This window comes from Sylvia atricapilla, chromosome 3 (assembly GCF_009819655.1).
Source record: "Sylvia atricapilla isolate bSylAtr1 chromosome 3, bSylAtr1.pri, whole genome shotgun sequence".
In the NCBI taxonomy this organism is placed as follows: Eukaryota; Metazoa; Chordata; class Aves; order Passeriformes; family Sylviidae; genus Sylvia; species Sylvia atricapilla.
In genome coordinates, this window is record NC_089142.1 from 67,392,829 (window position 1) to 67,401,611 (window position 8,783).

Sequence of the window (8,783 nt, forward strand, 5' to 3'; positions counted from 1 at the left end):
CAGCAGGGCTAGGGATTGTGTTTCAGCACTGACCTGTGATTCCATATTCAGTGAATTCCCTAATGTGATTTTCACCTGAGGCAATTACTTTTTTTTGCTGCCAATACCTTGTGATAGATATCATGGACAATCAACCATTTGCAATAAGAAAGAAACCCCCCTTGTTTTGAGGGAGTACGGATTAGCCAGATGGATGCAAACTCTTGTGCCACACTTCCCAAAAGTAAAGACTGGAGAGGAGTCTCTTTCATTTCTCACGGAAATGTAGTTCTGTGGCCCAGTAAGACAAGGACTTGGTGATAGGACTGAGGTCTTAAAGGATGCAATTATGAAAAGAATTGGAGTTGTTTTCAGTACATGAAGTAGTAGAATAAACAGAAATAACTTGGAGGAGATGGTTGTTAGCTTGAGTCTGTAACAATATGCAAATATTGCAGGTAAGAAATGTGGTTAAAGTTTGAGTTCTCTAAGAGTAAATTTTTTTTTTAAAATCTGAAATTTTAATTCTATTTTATAAATAAATGCTTAACGGCCTGCACATAGAGAATGGAGTTTTGTCTGTAGGTTTTGAACCCAGAAACCTCAGCAACTTTAAGTTGCTGAAACAACTGGAAAAGCAGTTGTATGTATAAAATTGCTTTCACTTAACACTGATATTCAAGTACTGATCATTGTTCAAAAGTAACAGAAAATAACTGTTTCCTTAGCCTTCTAGTTTTCCCCACAAAGGAGACTAATTATCTGCACTTGAATTTAGTCAGAGCATCAAGATCTACCTTTCAATCTTACCTTATCATTTAATTCTGGATTTAAGTATTTGTAAGATTAAAATATCAGCATCGTTTACCTAAACACTCTCCTTTTACTGAAACAGTAAAGTCTGTGATAGGGTTTGTATTGAACACTGATTTTTAAAAAGGTAATACTATTTTTCCTGTAGAAATAGTATTTTCCTAAAAACCTACAGAAAATCTAGGTCTGCATAAATTGTGGAATGTATGAAAGTCCTTGCCTTACATGCTACATATCTCAAGATACAAAGCAAATGCAATTTTTTGCTTCCAAAAAATTGCATCTTCTGCTTGAAATTGCGCAGGTTTTCCTGTATTTTGGGTTTTTTACAAGCCATTCTTTCTAGTCTCTTCCCCTCAAACACAACATACTGCTATGATCCTAGGAATACCACACCTATTTTTTTTTTTGGAAGATGAATGTCTTCAGGGGGAAAAGCCTGTCTGCATGCTAAAATTTTTTTTTCTTTCTCATACTGTTCCCATCTCTGTCTTTCACAACAAAATCCTATTTTATGTCCTCTTATTCTGTTTCTTATCTAACTGTACTTGACTTACTATGGGCCGGAAAGGTTTTGTACTATTGTCTCTTTCCTTTGAATTCATGGCCCTAACTTTGTCTCTCATCATTCATCTGCTTGCTTACTATCTGTAAATTTCTCAATTTTATTTTGCTCCCTGTGCCAGAGTGACTGTCTTAGTGCTGTTTGCCAAGTAACACATTTTAAATTACCTGCTCCCATTTGCGACCTGGTGTAATTGCACTTTTCTCTCTCCTAGTTATCGCCTATATTCATATTAAACATCTGTTGTGTTGTGTCAGTAACAAGCTCACTGTGTCCTTAGGATGCTGCTGGAATGAGGTTTCAAAGAAGCCTTCTCAGGTGGGGTTCCACAGGGTCTGGGGGGGGACCAGAGCCTCTTTCCTTACTGTATCTCAGGGAGCTGTGGTTTCTCAGGTAATTGCCCTGAAATGGGATTTTGAAAGCTGTGGGATTACTAAGCCTGTCCTCGGTTATAGGATTTTGGTGTTCAAGTCGGGAAGGTGTGGCTGTCCTGAGAAACACTTCTGGATTTCTCTGCCCTTTGGGAACGTGTGTCTTGCTTGGAGCCCTGTGCTGATCCTCTGAGTGCTCCGGAGCTCCTGCCTGCCTTGGTGGCCTGGAAAGTCAGTATACTAACACAGAAAGTATTAAAAAAATAAAGTTCAGGACTGAGAGAAAACTGGACAGAGGAAGGAAAGGGGCTTCCTCAGCACCAGTCACTCCATCTGAGCACTGTAGCTAAAGGGTGAAATTCTTGCCCCAGTGAGTGAGTTGGACTTTGAGTTCCCTACACAAGAGATGAGCTTTTCAGGTCAGTTAGCACTTACTTTGTGAAGTCAGTGTGTTCTTAATGAGGGAAACAACACAGGAAAGGAAGAAGGTAGTTTCTCAGCAACCCATAACTGACTTGTGCTGCTAGCAGCATAACTAGGAGTTAGAGCCCTCCAATGGTCTGCAATGGAGATATTTCTCTGATAATCATACTTTCAATTTTTTCCCCATCTCTTTGACAAATAAATTGGGAAGATTCTACTGTTTACATGCTTGTCCTGGGTATAACTTAATTTGGAGAAAGTGAAATTCTTTGTTTAGATTGAGAGACAGCCAAACAAGACCCTGGACCCAAACCTTTGTATTATATCCTGCTGGTATAGGTCATAAGAGCTACATAAATTGGTATATGAAGGTAGATACAGTAAATAATGTTTGCCTGTAAAGTGAATGGTGAAGATTCTTTATTTTTTTCCAAGTCATCTAATTTAATTTTTAGAGGCAGTTAAAATTGTTACATAGTGTTTGGTGACCTGAGCAACATTAATCTATGTGAGTAATGCAGATACATTTCTTTTAATTAAACACATTTTTAAGAAGTTAAAGATCTGAAAAAAATCAATCATGCATTGTGTCCCACTTTTGATGCCCTAGAAAGCTCCTTTTTAGAATCTGTTTTTTGCTGCTTCACATGTTTAATTATAATGTTTTAGGTACTGTTCCAAGAAAATCTTCAAAAATATTTTATCTAGGTTAAGTGAAGCCAGTTGTACTTTATCCTGTGGACATGTTTTTTGTTGTTAGGGGTCTTATTTGGCTCAGACATCAGTGTTGCATTTGTTTAAGTGATTATTTATTTTTAAGGGAAGAGATACCTCCTTTTAAATGACCTATTGGAACTTTTGAAGGTCAAACCTGATTTCTTGCCTCTTAATTATGGTGCCTTTTTTTTTCCTAGAGATGGTTTCTGCTAGGCTGCTTTAAACAGGTTTGGCTTCCACTGTGACAATAATAATGCCTTTTTTGGCAAGAGAGCTGGGAAAAGAAGGATCTTAAAACACTGCAGAAAAATTAGTATATTGAAATAGCAAAACTCCTCACCTCCTTGTGCTGATGAATGAAGCTATGAAGTAAAAACTGTGATAGCATTTTCACTTTTAGGAAAGACCACAATAGTGGTTTGAGAATGAAGGGCCTGTGAAGTGGGGATGCTTCTGTTACAGTCTGTAGCAAAAGCTGAATAAAGCATCTAATTTCTCTGGAGTTGTAGGACTTATTCTTCAATAAGTTTTTATCCTTGAATGAAAACTGCAGTGTAAGTTTGGCTGCTTAGGCATGCAGTCATTGCTTCAAAGCACTCTCCTCTCTGCATTCAGACTGCCCTACTGACTGCAGAGTAGCAATTCCTTGCATTTTTGCAGACTGCAGGAGTCAGGAATCAGCACTGTGGAGGAGGAAGTATGACTTCTGTCCTGTTCGTTCCCTCTGAATTGCTGGCATGGAGAGTTTATCCAGGTAGCATTGCCCAAGTGCTGGGTAGTGAAATGGAGAGAGGCCAGAGTAAAGAGGATGGCATTGGATGCAGCACTTGTACCCTGTAATGATGCTATTATTACCTGGTGATATTTAGAATGAAAACATTTTCATATTGCTGTTAATCATCATCCATTTGAGTTCGTGACTTTATTTGCTTCCTACTCTAATTAGCAGATACTGACCTTCACAGAGGCCTGTATACAAGTTATTGGGATATTGTGTTTAGCCTTAGGGGGTGAGGCTGGGAAGAACAGTCAATAGCTGTGACTGGAAAAGCACTCTTACAGTATTTAGAACATTAGTAACAATATACTGGAACATGCTTCTCCAAACCAAAATGATATTTAGTTCATTAAAAACGTGGTTAGGTTGGTGTGTGTACTTACATTTCTATATCTGCTGTTTGTTTCCTGGATGTGAGTTTCATGTCTGATGAAGCTTGCTGTGGAAGTGATTATTGAAAGTGATTGTTGCTTTGCAAGGGATTATCAGTCCAAATTGTAGTGTTAGTTGCATATTTCATATTTCAGTTAGTTGCACGTATTCTTAAGTGTTTGCAAATTTTGATGTTTTAGCAGAACAAAAAATATTTCTGATGATAAGAACTGAAATGGTAATATGGCCATAGAAGTAATCTCCAAACAACTTGGGTAACATGAAATCAATTGGAAGGAGCTGTGGCTGACTCTGTGGACCTAATCATTGGCCCCCCTGAATGTCTGCCAGAGAAGTACCTTGATTGCTGCTTTTTGCTTGGTGTGCTTTTGGTCTGAGATGAACTGAGCTGAAGCCAGATTTCATTTCTGTTTATTCTTCCACTATCAAATGTGAAACCATTTTCTGTGATGAACTTATGCTAGACATAAGTGCATTATAATGACATAAAATGACATCTATTACATATGCTACATATCCAGACTGGTGAATGTAGAACAAATAGTGTTATGAAGTCAAATGCACGGGGTAGAACCTTTTCATTACCATCCTGTACCACTATTAGGTGACAAGATGCTGTACAAGAGAGGGTGTGTGAAAGAACTATGAGCAGTGCTTTGAGTTTGTGACTGTAAATTTCAGTACCATCTGACAGATAAAAGCCATTCAGTTAGGTTTTTAGCCACCCTAGGCTTTTTCTGCCTTTAGGGAACTCCTTGAAATCTCCTGTGGCTTAGACTGATAAATTAGGTTTTCATATTTTGAAACCAGTTTTGTTCCTTACTACCTAAACATATTCCTAGCTACAGAGCCATGCTCTCTCCATCTAAAAGTTGCTGAGAACTTGTTCCCTTATTATTTGTAGTCAGGAAATAGATGTTATCAATTAAATGTAAAGACTGGTGATCCTTGTCCAGTAACAGTGGACTTTTTCTGCTCTGTACCTATATTGCTCTTTGTTTCCTTTTTTGCCCAATCTCCCTGAGTCTTACCTTCATTCTCTTTTCTTTGAGAGTGAGGTGAATAGCCAGGTGCATTCTTCTTTTCTATAGCATTCAATTTTTTTCAGTATTCTTGGATTTAGTTTTTGTTTTTATTTCATTAAATTTAACCTGAAAATCTAATCAATTTGCAAAGAAAGTGGGATCAATGCTTGTTTTCTGAATTGTCTTCCTTGCTTCCTCTCTTTCATCTTAGTTCATTCTCTTACTTTACCACTGGAAGCTGCCTAAGTTTTGTTTGGCACACAGTCATTGAGATAGTGAAATCTGATTTCACTCTGCTTCCTTATTTAATAAGTAGTACTGTCCTTCCCCACTGTGGATCATTTTTCAGTCTGGATGTATTCACGCTACCTTCCTGCCTTCACTATTATGATCTCTTTATTCATTTTCCCCTATCTCTCTCCTTTTATCCACAGGCTAAATCTATCCATGGCTTAATATCTTTCTTTCCTCCCATAGAAAACAAGTCTTTATACTGTAAAAATCTCATGCTGGACAGCTGATAGCCTTGCATGAAATTTTAGCTCCCAATCTAACACAGGAAAGCTCTGCTTTCTTTAGTGCCATATTATTTTCCTGCTCTCGTCTGTCTCTCTTCTCCTGCAAAAAATAAAGTTTAAACCATTTCTGTAGTGAGGGAAAGTAATTCTTTCGTACTAAGCATTTTGTCACATACCTCATCATGCTTCAGTGTCTGCTTCTTGTACTTGAAGTAAAACCTAGTGACAAAGCCAAATACATGTATCTTTGTGTTAAGTAGTGATCTAAGTAGAGAGTGATACTGTGCACAGTACCAAGATTCAGCCATTTTGGAAAGAGAGCGCGCAAAATAAGATTTCTTTCCCTACATGTCTTGCATCTTTTCTTTCTTGTTTTTCCTCACTGCCTGGGTACTTCAGGCTATGAGGTCAAGGCTACTTTATTTTCCTTGCTTGTGGAGTGGCTTGATATTATAGTATAGTTTAGTACAGATGAAATTTTTACTCGCTGACTCTCAAATATTGAAAGCTGAGGCAAGTATTATGATATAGGGTTTTTGTGAGACTTTTCTTGGCTGTAAACTATTCTGATTGACTGCTTTGAACTGCTACACCTGCATCTAATTTAGATATACTGTTTTTCAAAAACAGCTTGTGATTTTAGATAATACAGCCAAGGGTTTGGTGCTTTTCAAAAAATAAATATAATTTGTTTTCTCAGCTAGCTGTTTTGAACTCTACATCTATATTTTGGAATTTAAGGCAGTTTCCTTTAATATTGGAGGAATTGTATACGAGTTGAATGTTTGCTAATAATCTTGTAGGCTGAAGTAAAACAATCGTTGTGGTAAGGAGTGCATTCTGGGAGGGACTTGAACTTATACTGTGGTTTAAAAAAAAAACAGCAAACCCACATCCCTATTTTGTGGTTTTTTTTTTTGGGGGGTGGGGGGGACTATTTAGCCATCATAGACACCTGCTTATTTCCACTTTGTAATTTTTAGTCCTTTGAGTTTCTAGAGAATGATTTAAAAAAAAAAGCTCTCCTTTTAGCCTGAATGCCAGATAGAGTTTAAAAGAATGAAAACTCCATTCATTTCCTGTGAGAGAATGATTATATTTATTGCGTGTACTTGGATATAAATGGATGTAGATTGGTTTGGATTGTGATGCACAATCAGCAAATTGATTCTGGCTGATTTAAACCTTTAGAAAAACAAAGCAACCTTTGGGGGAAAAGAAGCTGTTTTATTTGATTGTCTCTGGATATGAGGCAGGGAATTCATGAATGATAGAGGGATCTTCAAAATGAAAGGTAGAGGAAGGAAAGAAAAATGATGAACGAAGCCTGTTAAACTGCTGAGCGCTCTTTTTCTCTAGTGCATTCAGCTCAGTGAATTAATGAGATTAAGTCACATCAACTCTGATTGCTGGAGGGAATGAGCAAAGTAGGCAATTTCAGTAGTAGCTTGCATAGGCAAGTTTAGTACTTGCAGGCTACGTATGATGCTGTGCTGCTAACATTTGAAGCTATTTCCTGACTTGATAGCTACTGCAATTTTTATTATTTTTCTGCTATGTATAAGCTTATCTTGCAGTCTAAAAGGTATGTAGTAGATAAAATACTTTCTTAGTAAGAGAACACCTGAGAGCTTACAAAAGCTGCAGAAGTCAGCCAGAATCCTGTGTTTTTGGTGTTTACCTATGTAACAGGAGTTTCTAGAAATTCTCTCTGTGTATAGAGGATGAGATCAGATACAATAAGGGGCAACTTTTTGAAATTTCTCTATTGCTCCCTCATCTCTCCTTATAAACACTTTCAAGATATCTTCCCACAAACCCATTTCAACAGCTTGGAAGAACCACCTCCTCCTAACTGTGATCACTATGAGGGTTTCTGGATTTTGTTTGTTTTTTCATTGTTTTCTTCTGCTGCAATATTCTTGTTTATCAGCTCAGTTTTTTGCCTTGTAAATTATTCCTTCAGCTAGTTCTCAGTGTTTCCTGTTAATTCTGTTAGGATGTCTATTGACAATTAATCTGTTCTGGTCTGTAACCATGGCATTCTCGTACATGATGCTCTTTCCTCCCTCCCTTTATAGGGCTTCTGAGTCCTCCTTTCTCTGGTCCTTTTATGCCAAAGGATTCTAAATCAATGTCTTCCTAACTAATCCTCAATAAGTGGCTTATTCTATTTTGATCTGAGCAAATGCTGTCCTATGAATCAGGACTGCCTGAGAGATTTTCTTGAAAAATAAAGAGGAAGAGCCTTTTCCTTGGTCTGCTGAAGTTTTTTGTTGGTTTAGTCACAAAGACATATTATGGGTATTTTTTTTTTAACCTGATACTGCTGTCAGATTGAATTAAGCTAGTAGCTTAGACTAAAAGTGTTGTAGCTAAATTAAAAAAAAAACAAACCCACAGTTTTCTTTCTTTACTTTGTATGAAGTTGCTCAGTAACACTCTATGTGTAAAGTATGTGGTATCTGAAGATGCAGATATTAACCTACAAACTGCTCATCTCTGCCTCTGGGGAGAGTGCTGTAAATACCAAGTGATGGGAGATGCTGAGAGCAACACACTCTTATTTTAATTATTTTATCTGAAGCAGAGACAAAATGTCTCATTTTGTGAGCACAGGGTTTGTTCTGTGTCAATATTTTTTTTTTTTTTTTTTTTTACACGTAATGGAAAACATCCCCAAGAGCTATTTTGGAACCTGGGAGACAGGATTCAGAACGGTGCTTGAGTCAAGGCTGTTAGTATGATAAGATCCAAATTTGAATGAAACCTCCATTTAAATTTTTTTTCCCCCCACAGATTTGTTCTATCCCTCCTTGCTTGCTTGATTTCTCCAGCTTGTAACTTATTGTAAGATCAGGCTTATTAATCGCAGGTCTTCCAGGCAGTTTTAAAGGAAAGTGGTGTGATGTTTAATTTCTGTAAACACTCTCACTTTTTGGTGAAATGATGTTGTATAGTCAGTTGCGGTAACTTTTAGGTGGGGGAAAAAAAAAGTCTTAGTAGTGTGTCAGCCGACTGTCGTAGCCTCTCTGCCTGAGAAAGCCTGCCCTCTCCTGGGTAAAGTTAGAACTGGATAAATTTTCAGGACTGCAGTTGAACTGCTTGAGGTGGTTGTGCTTTGTCTGGAGAAGTTGTTGAATTTCCGTGGATAGCTTTGGTGGGCCACTGTATTGATAGCAAACTCTGCGTAGCTGTGGC